The 16,792-nt window shown below is 39.8% G+C and overlaps 1 long non-coding RNA gene across 2 annotated transcripts in view; it reads right to left on the bottom strand.

Annotated features, from left to right (window-relative positions):
- LOC126176841 (uncharacterized) overlaps window positions 1–15,908 on the bottom strand; it is a 49,377-nt gene extending 33,469 nt beyond the window's left edge. For both annotated transcript variants that reach the window (XR_007535675.1, XR_007535674.1), the window contains exon 1: window positions 15,695–15,908. This is a non-coding gene — a long non-coding RNA (uncharacterized LOC126176841). The remainder of the gene's footprint in view (window positions 1–15,694) is intronic.
- Between the last annotated feature and the right edge of the window lie 884 nt (window positions 15,909–16,792).

Raw genomic sequence — 16,792 nt, 5'->3', positions numbered from 1 at the left:
TAGGCATGTACAGGATCCCGAAGTGAAATATGCCGAAAGCAGTGTGAGAACAGTGCTAGGATTTGACCGCGAGTGTGGAAGCTAGACTGTGCATGATAGCCACAGTAACCTTGTTCGTGACGGAAGGAGGAAGAATACGACACAAGATCGCTGCTACCGCCGACGTCGCCACCATCCTCACCGCACAGCTGCTACTGCTGCCTGCATTACGTCACGATGTGTCGCATCACGTTTGCTAGTACACCGCGCCGCATCGCTTGTTGAGGTCAGACAATTACTTTGAGAATATTTGAGGTATTTGTTAATTGCTTCTAACATGCTACTAAAAATGGAATCAAATGAAAAGTATAAAGCGAAAGTTAAGGTGGAACTAGTCTCTGATGATGGATCCTTAGAAGTAGAAAAAAATTAATGATGGTTCCATCAAAGTAATAAATCCAAAGTTGGAATGTAATTTGTCAAAAGTGAAATCGGAAGTATGTTTCAATGTTACTGCGAAGTTAGAACCAACTTCTGATGATGATGTAATTGAAGTTGAGGTCTAAAAGGAAAAAAATAGAATTAACAGAGTTGTCAGATAAAGAAGCTCAGTTCAGCATGTCTGAAATTCAACCAAGTTACGCAATGGTAAAATGGTAAAAATGCCAAGTGGCAAGGTAGAGATACAAAACTGGATGCAATTACTGTTTTCTAAACTTGAATCGCATCATAAAGAACTGAACTATAAGATGGAGTACAAATAGTAAGCAGTTCAAAAGTAAGACTGAATCTATTAGTAAAGAGGTAAAGGAATAAATGACGTCCAAACTGAATGACTTAAACTGTAAAATTGATTCTAATCAGCATGGGATGCAAGTCCAAGTAGGACAACAACTAAATAAATTGCATAATATTTTCAAACCCACAATTAGCGAAGTTCGCAAAGATTTCAAAGCCGCAGATGAACTTATGGAAGGGAGGTTGTCAGAAAGAATGGGCGATGAATCCATACGTTGCTCTACCGATTTGAAGAAATAACTACTAAGGTAAATCTTATCAAAAGGATATTAAGAAAGTAAAATCTGTGTTAAATTATATGATCATCCTGATAAAAAATACTAGTATTACTAACATAGAAAATAGAGTAACCTCTGAAAGGTCTTACAATATACTGTACAGCGTGTTGCTTCAACTGACGCCGCTTTCATCGGAATCGTCAATTTTTACGTTTTGATCTACACAAACAAATTCACCCATTCGAGTTCTGGAATGATATTGAGGAGGTTTTGCCAAATGACGATGATGAAGTTAAAGCATACATGTTCGACAGTAATAGCAATCTAAAGGCTAAAGTTCCGGTCAAGGAGGTAGAGACAGTTTTGCAAGATTCTGCTGAGGAGTTGATGGATGAAGGGGGCACTGACTTGTCACAAATTGTAAAATCCAACGACAGTGTTATAGATAGGAATGTTGCATAGAGACTTACTTCCTCAGGGGTGGAGAGTAATTTAGCTGTTGTGCAGAAAACGAAAGTAGAGGAAGTCGCCAAGTGCTTTGATTTAAAGTTGATGGACAGGTGTGAAAAAGCAGTTAAGAATGTAGCGAATGATGACATCGAGAATGTTAGTGTAAATGTACTTACAGCTGAACTAAATAACTTTAGCAGGGAACAGACTGAAAATTATTTATTAGAAGACGTTTATGAGGAACCTGTTCAGACCAGAATAACTCACCCTATTATAAAAACCAACTTCTCAGGAGTAAAAGTGTGTTGTCTTCTTGATAGTGGCAGGGAAGTAAGCATTCTTTAATTCTATTCTTAATAAGAATGAACAAACAGGCATGGAAGTAAATGGTTTAAAAATAATAGGTGCTACTGGAAAAGTTTCTAAGACAGTACAGCTCGAATCTTTGATAACAATTGGTATGGGTGACATCATAATAGATCATCCTTGTTTAGTTGTGATCGGTTTAAGTTTGGCTATGTTAATTGGCACAGATCTCTTAAGAGAATATCAAAAAAAGATTAATTTTCTCCAGGACCCCTTAGTATTAACCTTAACTGATTACTGGGTAGTTACAGAACCTTTCATAGGAAATTATATATGTAGTAATAATGAAGCATGGGAACTGCCTATTAAAGTAACGAGGGATAAGGGAGGAATAAGGGATACTTACAGGAAGGTACTGAATTCAATAATAATGGGCAAGATGCTAATGCGGAAGGGAACTATATCTCAGAAGAGATAGAGGCAAAGGTACGTATCAAATCTGACAAACAGAGAGGAAAGTGAAACTTCCTGGCGGATTAACACTGTGTGTCGGACCGAGACTCGACCTCGGGACCTCGGCCTTCGCGGGCAAGTGCTCTACCAACTGAACTACCCAAGCACTTGCGAAGGCCAACTTCCCGAGTTCGAGTCTCGGTCCGACACACAGTTTTAATCAGCCAGGAAGTTTCATATCAGCGCACACTCCGCTGTAGAGTGAAAATTTCATTTTAGAGAGGAAAATATTAACCACTCACCATAACGTATCCTCGAATACGCCTGGAGAGGTTAAAGGGCGGGAGTGCCGTTTGAATGTAAAGCCTGGACAGGATTCTTTCAAGAAACCCCATTAGACAAATGTTTCGAGAAAGAAAGCGGTTAAGGAAGAAATCCAACGTATGTTGGCATGGCGTGTCATTGAGCAAGCAATTACTGAGTATAATAATCCTCTTGATGTTGTGCCTAAGCGTGATGGAGGCGTTGGATTAGCGCTGGACGCGAGCTGACTAAATCAAATTGTAATACGAGAGAGTGATCCTCCCTAAAATATGGATGAACTGATACAAAAGTTCCGAGGGTTTATGCATCTTACGTCAATGGGCATAACTTACAGATACTGGAATTTGCCCCTGGCGAAATAATTTCGTGAATATACAGTCTTTTTGTACGAGGGAGCGTGCTACCAATAGGAGCTGTCAGATCGGGTAACTCTTTATGTGGATGATATACTGTCGGCAACTCCCACATGGCAAGAACATATCAGTCTACCAGACAGGGTGCTAGAAGCTATAGAAAAATGAGGTATCAAATTAAAGTTAGAAAAGACTGAGTGTGTAAGAGACAAAATAATATTGTTGAGCACTGAAATAAGCAGCGAAGATGTATTACCTGATCCTTCCAAACTATCAGTCACTGGAAAGTTTGAAGAGTCCAGCCCTAAAAAACAGCTCAGGTCAATGTTCCGTTTCTTCGGAATCTACTTCCGTTTGGTTAAAGATCACTTGTTTTATGCACCTTGTCTGCTCCACTTATTGGAGAAGAATAACCCTAAGGTCCCCCCCATGAACCACGGACCTTGCCGTTGGTGGGGAGGCTTGCGTACCTCAACGATACAGATAGCCGTACCGTAGGTGCAACCACACCGGAGGGGTATCTGTTGAGAGGCCAGACCAACGTGTGGTTCCTGAAGAGGGGCAGCAGCCTTTTCAGTAGTTGCAGGGGCAACAGTCTGGATGATTGACTGATCTGGCCTTGTAACACTAACCAAAATGGCCTTTCTGTTCTGGTACTGCAAACGGCTGAAAGCAATGGGAAACTACAGCCGTAATTTTTCCCGAGGGCATGCAGCTTTACTGTATGATTAAATGATGATGGCGTCCTCTTGGGTAAAATATTCCGGAGGTAAAATAGTCCCCCATTCGGATCTTCGGGCGGGGACTACTCAAGAGGACGTCATTACCAGCAGAAAGAAAACTGGCGTTCTACGGATCGGAGCGTGGAATGTCAGATCCCTTAATCGGGCAGGTAGGTTAGAAAATTTAAAAAGGGAAATGGATAGGTTGAAGTTAGATATAGTGGGAATTAGTGAAGTTCGATGGCAGGAGGAACAAGACTTTTGGTCAGGCGAATACAGGGTTATAAATACAAAACCAAATAGGGGTAATGCAGGTGTATGTTTAATAATGAATAAAATAATAGGAGTACGGGTAAGCTACTACAAACATCATAGTGAACGCATTATTGTGGCCAAGATATACACGAAGCCCACGCCTACTACAGTAGTACAAGTTTATATGCCAACTAGCTCTGCAGATGACGAAGAAATTTATGAAATGTATGATGAGATAAAAGAAGTTATTCAGGTACAGAAGGGAGACGAAAATTTAATGGTCATGGGTGACTGGAATTCGTCAGTAGGAAAAGGGAGAGAAGGAAACATAGTAAGTGAATATGGATTGGGGCTAAGAAATGAAAGAGGACGCCACATGGTAGAATTTTGCGCAGAGCATAGCATAATCATAGCCAACACTTGGTTCAAGAATCATGAAAGAAGGTTGTATACATGGAAAAACCCTGGAGATACTAAAAGGTATCAGATACATGATATAATGGTAAGACAGAGATTTAGGAACCAGGTTTGAAATTGTAAGACATTTCCAGGGGCAGATGTGGACTCTGACCACAATTTATTGGTTATCAACTGTAGATAAAAACAGAAGAAATTGCAAAAAGGTGGGAATTTAAGATGGGACCTGGATAAACTGAAAGAACCAGACGTTGTACAGAGTTTCAGGGAGAGCACAAGGGAACAATTGACAGGACTGGGGGAAAGAAATACAGTGGAAGAAGAATGGGTAGCTTTGAGGGATGAAATAGTGAAGGCAGCAGAGGATTAAGTAGGTAAAAAGACGAGGGCTAGTAGAAATCCTTGGGTGACAGAAGAAATACTGAATTTAATTGATGAAAGGAGAAAATATAAAAATGCAGTAAATGAAGCAGGCAAAAAGGAATACAAACGTCTCAAAAATTAGATCGACAGGGAGTGCAATGGCTAAGCAGCGATGGCTAGAGGACAAATGTAAGGATGTAGAGGCTTATCTCACTAGGGGTAAGATAGATATTGCCTACATGAAAATTAAAGAGACCTTTGGAGAAAGAGGAACCACTTGCATGAATATCAAGAGCTTTGATGGAAACCCAGTTCTAAGCAAAGAGAGGAAAGCAGAAAGGTGGAAGGAGTATATAGAGGGTCTATACAAGGGCGACGTACTTGAGGACAATATTATGGAAATGGAAGAGGAGGTAGATGAAGATGAAGTGGGAGATATGATACTGCGTGAAGAGTTTGATAGAGCACAGAAAGACCTGAGTCGAAACAAGGGCACGGAGTACACAACATTCCATTAGAACTACTGACAGCCTTGGGAGAGCCAGTCCTGACATAACTCTACCATCTGGTGAGCAAGATGTATGAGACAGGCGAAATACCCTCAGACTTCAAGAAGAATATAATAATTCCAATCCTAAATAAATCAGGTGTTGACAGATGTGAAAATTACCGAACAATCAGTTTAATAAGTCACAGCTGCAAAATACTAACGCGCATTCTTTACAGACAAATGGAAAAACTGATAGAAGCCGACCTCGGGGAAGATCAGTTTGGATTCCGTAGAAATGTTGGAACAAGTGAGGCAATACTGACCCTACGACTTACCTTAGAAGAAAGATTAAGGGAAGGCAAACCTACGTTTCTAGCATTTGTAGACTTGGAGAAAGCTTTTGATAATCTTGATTGAAATACTCCCTTTCAAATTCTGAAGGTGGCAGGGGTAAAATACAGGGAGCGAAAGGCTATTTACAATTTGTACAGAAAGCAGATGGCAGTTATAAGAGTCGATGGGTATGAAAGGGAAGCAGTGGTTGGGAAGGGAGTGAGACAGGGTTGTAGCCTATCCCCGATGTTATTCAATCTGTATATTGAGCAAGCAATAAAGGAAACAAAAGAAAAGTTCGGAGTAGGTATTAAAATCCATGGAGAAGAAATAAAAACTTTGAGGTTCACTCATGACATTGTAATTCTGTCAGAGACAGCAAAGAACTTGGAAGAGCAGTTGAATGGAATGGACAGTGTCTTGATAGAAGGGTATAAGATGAACATCAACAAAAGCAAAACGAGGATAATGGAATGTAGTCGAATTAAGTCGGGTGATGCTGAGGGAATTAGATTACGAAATGAGACACTTAAAGTAGTAAAGGAGTTTTGCTATTTGGGGAGCAAAATAATTGATGATGGTCGAAGTAGAGAGGATATAAAATGTAGACTGGCAATGGCAAGGAAAGCATTTCTGAAGAAGAAAAATTTGTTAACATCGAGTATAGATTTAAATGTCAGGAAGTCGTTTCTGAAAGTATTTGTATGGAGTGTAGCTATGTATGGAAGTGAAACGTGGACAATAAATAGTTTAGACAAGAAGAGAATAGAAGCTTTCGAAATGTGGTGCTACAGAATAATGCTGAAGATTAGATGGGTAGATCACATACCTAATGAGGTGGTATTGAATAGAATTGGGGAGAAGAAGAGCTTGTGGAACAACTTAACTAGCAGAAGGGATCGGTTGGTAGGACATGTTCTTAGACATCGAGGGATCACCAATTTAGTATTGGAGGGCAGCTTGGAGGGTAAAAATCGTAGAGGGAGACCAAGAGATGAATACTCTAAGCAGATTCAGAAGGATGTAGGCTGCAGTAGGTACTGGGAGATGAAGAAGCTTGCACAGGATAGAGTAGCATGGAGAGCTGCATCAAACCAGTCTCAGGACTGAAGACCACAACAACAACAACCCCAAAGGTGTTGATTGAAGAGTGCCAGTCTGCTTTTCAAGAATTAAAAAACTGTTTGATGAGTGGTCCGCAGTTACACCATCCAGATTTTTCGAACCACTTTTGCATGTCAATTGATGCAAGTGGTTATGGGATTGAAGTATAGGTGTTTAAGATGGAAACAGAATGCGACCAACAACATGTAAAACAACTGCGCTTGCGAGTCGTTCACTGCAACCTGATGAACGAAATTATGGAATTTCCGAATTAGGGGCACTGGACATCGTGTTTAGTATTCAAACGTATGAGCATTATTTGTTAGGGCACAAGGTGGTAATCCACAGCGATAACAAGACACTTATGTTTTCAAAAACTTGCTACTTGAGACACCCAAGACTAACCAGGTTTGCTATGTACCTTCAGCAGTTAAATATATACAAGGGAAGCACTATCTGGTAGCAGAGAGGTAGCAAGAAGTGCTGAGTTATGCAGGGAATCAGAAATTCCATTAGCAGATGGGAATGAAGTGAGTATCTTGGCCATACATTAGCTCAAGGAAGAAAGTGCCTTGAAGAAGGATGTAAGAATTTAAGAGGGGAACGAAACGGTGATGATCAGTTTATATTAGTCAGAAGCCAGTGAGGAGTCCCTAATTACCCAAAAGTACCGCAGTAATATTGCCTACATTAAGCAATTCTCATATGAAGAAGAAAGTTAGATTCACAAGAATGAAAAAAATGTTTCGCATCACAACATGTGGATCTCCTGATAGATTACGTGCATCTACTATATGGACACCATGGAGAATAGAAATGCATTGCTAAATTAAGTCAAAAAGTGATTTTCGACAACAAGGCTAGAGCGTCCTGTGTTGTTTGTCAGAAGGTGCGTGCAGTAAATAATATAGTGCAGGGAGATATGTACAATTTAGAACCAAGTGAACCCCTGGAATCAACGTCCAGTCGATATTTTTGTCCCCCTCCAGACATCTAAAGGAGGATGTAACCATGTTTTCTGGAGATTGACGGTTTTAGCAAGAATGTCAAACTATATCCAATAAAGAGAGGTAACGCCAGTGGTAGACAAACTAGAAAAGGACTCTTGTAAAGATTTTCAGGCCTAAGAATCTCTTATCGAATAATGGTACACAACTGGAATCTGGAAAATTTAAATAATATCTAGAAAAGGCCAGAATTCACCATATAAGGATCTCAGCGTATTTTTCACAAGGAAATATGAGCAACAGGGTTATGTCTGTGTTAAAATGATTGTGTAGAATTTACTGTGCTAGGATACATTCGACTTCTGCCGATCATATCAACAATCTGAAGCACGATGGAACAGGTTTTGCTCCTTGTGAACTAATGTTTGATCAGGAATGCCATGACGTCCTTTCAAACATGGGTGATTTCCCAAGTCCTATCTCACAGCTCTATAGATGAAAAGAGTACATAGGCTAGGACAAACATACGTAAAAGAGCCTTGGACAGAAAAAGAAGGCATGACACAAAATCTTTCCCCACTAGTTTTAACGTTGGTAAACTAGTGTTAGTCAAAATTAAAGCGAAATCTAAGAACGTTTCAGCGGAAACAAAGAAGTTTATGCATGCTTATCAAGGAGCATTCAGGATAATGGGTAAGCCTTATGCAGACACATACCGTCTGGAATATCCGAAAAGTAAGGAAGAACTAGGTTATGAATTGTTGTTGATCTGAAGCGTTTTAAATGCAACAGTAACTAGATTCTGTAGGGAGTCTGCCACTCTCGGGTGGATACTCAGTACGTCTGACTGTGCGGTCCCAGCTAGATGAAACTTTATTTCTCTCTCAACTTTCATTGTCTTCTTCTGTTCTGTCTATATTAAGCAAGGAATGTATGTCATCATATTGCACTATGGTATTAGTTTGTAATGTTTTCCTAGCGGTAAGAATGATTCTCGAAAGTGACCATACTCAAATGATGCCTTATGAGAGAACATGAGAGGTAGTTTCCAGTAGTAAATTCTAAATGTTAAAATAACAGTCGTAACTTTTGAGCAACAATGATAGAAAATCATGGCTGAGGTAAATAAATGAAAAATGAGGTCAACAGAAAGGATTAGTAACAGTAAAATACAAATACTTTTCATTAAGAGAATATGGTGCTACTAGAGACTAGCCAGAGTGCTTTGATATTAATTAAAGGAGATTTGTGGAAGTGGTTTGAGCATCACTCCAAAAATATATGTAAGTATTGAAGTCAGTAGGCTGACGAAAATAAAAGGAGGAAAGAAGCGTCGAAGTAAATGGATAAACGAAAATAGAGAGAAATATCAGTAATGAAGTCAGAATTATAGAAGTAAAATAGAATATGGGATGTGTTTTGTCTTTCCTTAGATGTAAGTTGAGAACAGAAGCTTAGACTATTTTATGGGTTTCTCATGGACATGGAGGCTTCATGAAAGGCAGCCCACAAGCTGCAACCAAGCAAGGATGACACGATATTCCGGATTCCACCCCTTTCCCTTTCGTAACAGAATATCATGAACAAAGGCAAACATAGTGACTTACCACCCTCTACCTTAAATGTTTTAGTGAAAGTAGTTTGTACGGACTCTCACATCAGTGCCTACGATTGTGATTAAATGAGTGGGTACTGAAAGGTGAAAAGTTTTTCTGTGTTTCTCTTTCAGGTAGAGACTGAAAAAAATAATTTTGTAATAATCGAACATTTTATTTCATATTTATATTACTTATGACATGGATTTTCTTTTTTCTTTCGCCCACCTTTCAGCAGTGTTTCAGAAATGACAGCAATGTCTACCCTGCGCTGCATAATTACGGTCGCAATTCTGGCTGTTGTGCCATTCTCAAGTTATAGCTACTACTTAAGAACTTCAATGCACATTCTCTACTCTTACTAGGACGGTGTTCACATATTTCGCGTAGTATGCATTATGGGTATATGGTTATATTTTTAGGTGTAGTAATAGGCAAAATTTTGTCAAAATTAGTTTCATTCAAAAGAGATCAGCAGTAGTATCATCATTTGTATCTAATATTTAAATTTATTCAAAAATAAATGTTTTCACAAAAATAAATAGTGGGTAATTTGAGGAAACAAACGCTGTATCATTGTAAGAGATACAGAGCCGAGCGAGTGTGCCGCAATTTCATCACAATGCGGCTGTGCATAGCATACAAGGTATTGGGTCATAATCTAAGAGCGAAATAAAAAATTCAAATAGCTTTTCCTAACTTTGTCAGTATATGCTTTAGTATATTGGTATTAAAATTGTTAAATCTCAGAATGATCAGATGAATAAGTTTTGTTGTTTTAAGAATAAATAATTGGTGTTAAATAATGAAGCCAGAAAGCTTAAAGTTGTTCCGAATGTGCAAATGTATGTCAGAATCAAAAGTTACAAGTCTCAACTTGATCGGTGCAATATTTGGAACAAATTCGGAGTTTTAACGAAAATTTTAAGGCTCCAAATATTAGATTCAGAAAGATGAATATTCGTATGTAGCTCAGTTTCATATAAAAACATTAACTATGTCACTCCATGATGTACCTCTATTAAGTTTAAAGTTACTTACTAAAAACGAAAAATGGAACATAAACATCCCTCTTTATAACAGATTAACTATCATTTGTAAGTGTTATAGTATGTTCTACTGGTAGTTATAGCACTTGATTACTGTAAGGAGATAATACAACTGCACCAAGTACCAAGACTTCAATGTAATTAACAGTCAGTACAAGGGCTTTTAAAGAGGTAGTTCATAGCCTATGTTCTGTTGTTTGATCCGTTCTAAAAAATGTAGCCGGCAAAGCAGTTGAGCAGAAACGTTTTCAGTCACTAAAGTCAACTTAACTACATTTATATACAAATTCTGAAGATAGTATATCTTAACACAACAGAGTTATTAAATAATACGTGTCTGAGAAAGATGCTGCTACCTCTGCCTGCAGTGGTCGACAGCAGACGTTCCGTTCAGCGGTCTGCTGCGCCCATATATGAATACGGCCAGAGAAGCAGTGAGAGGAGACACTTCGCACCGAGCTATCAATCTGTCTACGTCAGTCAACGCCGGCATAAGCGCTGCCTCGGATGATGTCAGAGCTAGGCACCTACGAAAGGCGCGTTTTCTGTTAAAGTGAACTCGCGAGGACTGTACATCGTCCTGGATAGCATAGGCTTCACGGAAGTAACTGCTTCTGTGCCGCCCGAAACGTCGAAAAAACAGCGTGGCAAGTGGTAAGATTGTTTTCCACTTTTGTGGTGAGCAATTAACTTTGATCATTAGAAGTCAGGGCGATAGACCATTTTACTAGGATCTTACTGGAGAGGCCGCCTCTGAATTGCTAAAAGTCAGAGCTGATGGTGGGATTATTATAATTATGAGGAATGTTATTATGTTTGTGCGTGTGAACTTTTACTGAATACATTAATCAGCTGGAATTCAAAACTTTTATTTATGGTCATAGTTTCTACTCCCGCTGATTAAATACCTAGTAGGAACATTTTCTTTCTTTAACTCGCAGCTCCATCCAATGTGTTAGAGGACGATCCGTTTGGCTCACAGAAAGCTAAAGCATCAGAAAGGGAGATTTGACGCTGCACTTAATAACGGAAGCAAGGCTGAAGAAAAATCAAGACACACTCATAACATTTGTGGCCCCAGGAAAAGAGTTGGAAAATATAAAATGGTGTAAGATGTCCAAAATTCTGAGAAAAACAGGAGTCAGCTAGAGAGAGAGATGGGTAACATACAACATGAACAAGAACCAAGAGGGAAAAATCAGACTGGGACGCCAAGAACGAAGTGCTTAGATTACAGAGAGTGTAAGACGGGGATGCAGTGTTTCGTCTCTACTGTTCAGTCCATACATCGAAGAAGCAATGACGGAAATTAAAGAAAGGTTTAAGAGTGTGATTAAAATTCAGGGTGAAGCAGTGTCAATCATAAGATTCACTGATGATATTACTGTCCTTTGTGAGGGTGAAGCACACTTACAGGGTCTGTTGAACAGAATGAACAATCCATGAACAAAGAATATCGACGGAGAGTGAACTGAAGAAAGGCGAAAGTAATGAGAAGCAGGAGAAATGGGAATAGTAATAAACTTAACTTTAAAATAGGTGATCATGATTTAGACAAGGTTAAGGAATACTGTCACCTTAACAGCAGAATAACCTTTGTTAGGGCGGAAAAAGCTGACTAGCACAAGCAAAGAAGGTATTCTGGCCAAAAGGGATCTCTTAGTCTCGAGCATACGTCTTAATTTGAGGAAGATATTTTTGAGAGTGTACTTTTCTGTATGGCAGTGAGTCATGGACTGTCGGGAAACCAGAAAACAAGAGAATCAAAGCGTTGTGTATGTGGTGCTAAACAAGAATGTTGAAAATTAAGTGGATTGATAAAGTCAGGTTGCAAGTGCTACTCTGAGATGACGAGGTTCATGCACGAGAGGAATTCATGGTAGGCCACATTAAACCAGTCAGCTAGCTGACGAATCAAAAAATCAAAACTGTAACAAACAGCCAGATACACCATCATGTTGTGGCAAAAATGTGACAGACTGCTCCATACGCTGATATAGCGACTGCCATTGCCCGAGATAACATAAGATAGGGCAGTGTTCGTCAGCTAACGTAAGTTGTCTAATTTCCACTTAAAATTTATAGGATATCTGTATTGGGGCAATGATGGAGTAATGATGGTCAGTTTACAGTATTGGGCAGTGATGATTAGTTAACAGGGTGGCGCTGTGATTGTCAGTTGGCATTTTGACTACCTCTATCCCCAACACAAGGTTTATACAAAAAGGGGTAGGCAATGATGGTCAGTTTATTGGATGAGACAATGACGCTCACTTTACAGGATTGGGCAATGATAGTAAGTATAAACTGTGACTACCATTACCCCTGAATACTACTGAATGGAGCAACGATGGTCAGTTGTATAGAGATCACCATTATCCTCAAACATTATTGGGTGGAGGAATAATGGTTTCTCTAGAGGTGGGTCAATGAAGATCAGTTTTCAAGGTGTCTACCTTTCCCCTGAATACTACTACGGAGCAGAGATGGTCAGTTGACAGGGTGATTGCCGTTACAGCCACATATACACCACTGGTACAGGAAATTGTAACGAACTGCTGCTTAACCAGTTTAGCATTAAACTGTAAGGATTTGTTCCAGTCATAACTAGATAGCAATAAAGTGATCCATACATCGACATTTTATAGCAAAATTGCAAAATACTTCCCTTTACTTTGTAATGTTATAGCAAATTTGCAACAAATAAGCCCTGTTGTAGAACAGTTATTACAAATTGGCCCATAAATCTCCACTGTTCCATGAAAATGTAAAAAATTGCCCCATACGTCTCCAACTAAGCAAGTTGTGAGCTATTCTGGCGAGTTGTGTCTTGTTTCAACAAGCCAAATCAGTTAATGAGCAGTCTGAAACTTCTGAAAGTCATTAAGGGAAGAACTGTGCCTACAACACCAAAACACTACGTCAACAAGGTGAGAGTAAGTGTTGACTAAGCAAACATTACCACAAGTAAGGCTACGATTGAAATATCAACACCGTTTGCGTATTTTGATACATATTACAGACTAGCAGACATGAAACGAACTTCCTTCTTTGTGTGAAACCTTGTTCATCGTTTTATTTGACCATTTTGTATGTTATCATTTCTATTTGGAGCTTTACGATTAGATCTGTTATTACGTAGTACTTGATTATGGAAAGGAAAATATGAAGAGTCTGTAAACATTTTAGAGAGCCTTGACATCATAGTTCCGTTCGGTAAATGTCGCAACATCCCTAAAACTTTCTTTTGTAACAGCCTCATTTACGTCTAAAATGAAATGTCAGCTGCCTGCTTAGAGTGTTATTTTTAGACACCTGTGTTTTGTACTGTTATAGAAAGTTACCTTTACAGTGAGTGGTGAAATTTACTGATGAGGCAGTATAGTATTGACATAAGCGTTTTTTGGCTCAATGGCTCTGAGCACTATGGGACTTAACATCTGTGGTCATCAGTCCCCTAGAACTTAGAACTACTTAAACCTAACTAACCTAAGGACATCACACACATCCATGCCCGAGGCAGGATTCGAACCTGCGACCGTAGCAGTCGCGCGGTTCCCGACTGCGCGCCTAGAACCGCTAGACCACCGCGGTAAGCGTTTTTTCTAGTGAGATATAAAACTGTGACAGAGGGAGACAAAATATACTTGTGAGGCCGAGTTTTATGAGCTTATGTATGTTTGAGGTTGGAAATACTGTAAGTTACGTTCATTATTTAGTGTTTGATCTTTGTGTACACATTTGAGATGATAGGTTCAGCACTTGACACATAATTTTCTTTCGTGTTTTCGATAGATAACAAAATTCGCTTAGAATCTTTAGAACTTGGACAAAATTAGGAGTTTTTGGACATTTTCAATGTCGCAAAATTCAGGTCGTTCAGATACCTTTGAACATGATGCAAAATTCCGACATATTTTATGTATTGTGTTCATGTGTGTGTGTGTGTGTGTGTGTGTGTGTGTGTGTGTGTGTGTGTGTGTGAGAGAGAGAGAGAGAGAGAGAGAGAGAGCACATGTGTGTGAGTGTATGTGCATGCATCTGTTGCTGACGAGGAAGCTTACTTATTTTAGACAAGGAAATGCTGTATGTTAGACTCTTTAGATAACCGGATGGTAAACGTTTTGTACTACAAGATAAGATCGGGTTTAGTGTAATATTTGGCAGTGTCAGCAGAAGATGTAAAATGTTTCGTACTGCAAGGTAAAGTTAATACCCTAGCATAGAGTCACCACAGTGTGTAGGTTACTCTGTAAAGAAATAATTTCATTGTTATTAGTGTCTGTTTATTTCAACACAACTTACACAACTTACGTGTGGCGCTTCGAACATCACGTAAACAGAGAATATGTGGGATTCAACGTGAATGAAACAAAATGAGATATGGTGAAGGAATACCAGCGTCAGAATCCCAAACAAGATGTAGACACAGAAATAGAATATAATGAAAGTGAAAGACTAGGAGTTCAGTAAGGTAACATCTTCACTAATTGCAGGATACAGATGTAACTGAATGATAAACAGAGTGGATAAAATCGATCTTTCGGAAATTGTATTTCTAAATTTGTTTTAAGTTTATCTTTGACTCTACATCCATAAACACGGGGGTGTAAGAACGGTATCTCCAATTCTGAGGCAGCACTGGATCATAAAGCAAAATGAAGGCTGCCGTACCTCGACGATGAGAGCAGTAGACAATATGCATATGAAGCTAGTATGGTATAAGAATGGGGCAGAATATCGCTAGTGCTGAACCGCTGCTATTACCTTTGCAGTTAATTAGCATCCTGAACGAAAATAGCCTGCTGCGTGAAAGTGACTAATGAAGCAGCACACGAAGAACAGGCAGCTAGCAACAATGGACAAGTCAGAAATGAAGTACCTGTGCACAAGCGAGGTTCACCTTAGCTCGTATTGGTAAACTCCTAGAGAGATGTTCGGCACTAACACCATAGGGAATCGACTTCCAGATCTGCATTTACATGCCGAGCGGTCTAAGACACTGCAATCATGGACTGTGCGACTGGTAACAGCGGTGGTTCGATTCCTCCCTCGGGCCTGGGTGTGAGTGTTTGTCCTTAGGATAATTTAGGTTAAGTAGTGTGTAAGCTTAGGGACTCATGACCTTAACAATTAAATCCCATAAGATTTCACACACAATTGAACATTTTTTTGCATTTACATATGCATGTTCCGATTCAACCCCTCCCCCCCCTTCCCCCCCTCCCCCCCCCCCCCCCCCCCGTCAGGCTCCACACACACACGAATCACGAATGGTACATGGGTTGTATGGCTATCACAAAAATCTTTGGCCTGTCTTATATACAGTATGAGTCAAAACGTACTCCGGAAAGGTCAGTGTATGAAATAGCTACTACAAACCAGCGTCAGAGAATGTGTTGATCCTGTCTGTGAAACGAGACTTAAAAATTCAGGTCATATTTGCACTTTTAAAAATAAACTGATACACTTTAATCAATAAAAGTCATGACACTAAAATTTGACAGCTATACTTATCTGTGTTTTAAGACTACTTACTGTCTGTAAGGTCACCGTCCTCTCACATTTCCCGTTCACAAGCACGTATCCAGTCTGGCATCTTTCAGGCAAATCAAACACTGTGTGGCTTACTTTTATCGTGGCCTGGACAGGTGTTGCTGATATCACGTCTCCGTCTAGGCCGTCTGTGCTGGCCACTAGAAGCACGAACAACAGCCAGCGGTACGGCCGCATCGTCTTGTTTCACAGCCGCTCGGCACACTGGACTCTATCAGCTGTGGAGGGCCAACACAGCGGTAAACCGGTCGAGCCAGTTTACAAGGAAGAAAGCGTCTCGAGGTCACAAACCTATTCTCTCGTGAATTAAAATAGCAGAGAACTGCGAAGGAGATTGTGTTGCAGCAGATACCTTGACAGCTTCCAATCTAGACCACGCATATCTGTAAAAAGTGTTAAATACTTATTTCACCGTTTCCGAAGTGGCTACTGATCCGATATTCACATATACAAGGGCTTTCGCGGAATTTCCGTGTGTTTAGTGTGACGTCCCCTCTCCGCCGCGTGCTGGTGTTGTCGACGCCGTGGAGCTGTTACTGCTTGCTACAGCTCGGTCGGTGGAGTCGAGACGCGATGCGCGATGATGGATGTCTCCGACGGTTAACGAGAGACAAGATCTCAAAAAGCTCTTAAGAAATCGTTCCTCACGTAATGATTAAAGTTTGATTGCGAGTCCATACAGTTGTCTTATTAATGAAAACTGCGCACTCTGATTGCCTCTTATGGTTTGAAGTTGAATTATTATGTGCCCGGTTAACACTTTAGTGCAGTAATTGATGAATCTTCCCTCGTGCGCATCGTCCACATCACCAAAAGCGAGGAAAAATTTCAATTGCAGATTGTATGGACCGTTGTTTGTTCGTTGCTAAGTAAAATTGTTCGCTCTGTATGACGCGAGATCCACAGATACTCTTTAACAATGTCTAAATTATCTTGCGTCGTAATATTATGTATGTCCAAACCTTCCATGTCACAACTAACAGTCCACGAATTTACTTCCAAGTTAAATAATCACTGTTCATTAACTTTTGATGAGCAATTACCAAATATTCATAGAATGATGGAGGCGATACGTTGAAT

The sequence above is a fragment of the Schistocerca cancellata genome, chromosome 3, assembly GCF_023864275.1.
Source record: "Schistocerca cancellata isolate TAMUIC-IGC-003103 chromosome 3, iqSchCanc2.1, whole genome shotgun sequence".
Taxonomy (NCBI): domain Eukaryota; kingdom Metazoa; phylum Arthropoda; class Insecta; order Orthoptera; family Acrididae; genus Schistocerca; species Schistocerca cancellata.
The sequence above is the reverse complement of the archived record's forward strand: the minus strand, read 5'-3'. Positions and strand labels throughout refer to the sequence as shown.